Source organism: Penaeus monodon, chromosome 20 (assembly GCF_015228065.2).
Source record: "Penaeus monodon isolate SGIC_2016 chromosome 20, NSTDA_Pmon_1, whole genome shotgun sequence".
NCBI lineage: Eukaryota > Metazoa > Arthropoda > Malacostraca > Decapoda > Penaeidae > Penaeus > Penaeus monodon.
The window spans coordinates 46,414,126-46,414,376 of record NC_051405.1 but is presented as its reverse complement, the minus strand read 5'-3'; positions in this window follow the sequence as shown (position 1 = coordinate 46,414,376).

The following is a 251-nucleotide window of genomic DNA, read 5'->3' as shown; positions in this document are numbered from 1 at the left end:
ATCATCATCATCATATTTTGTCAGTTGAGTTCAATTTCTTTGCTTTATGATTTAGGAATGTGCAGTCGTGAGCAAGTCTAATAACAGAAGAATTTTGCTTATGAGTGTGTGTTTTTGTGTGCAAAAGCAGCAGAAGGAAACTTGATATTCTTCTAAAGAGGTGAGTATATATAAAGAAATATATATGTTATGAGTTAAGAAGCCTGCTGTTTATTCCAAATGCGCAAGGCGCTCTGATATATGTGTGTGTC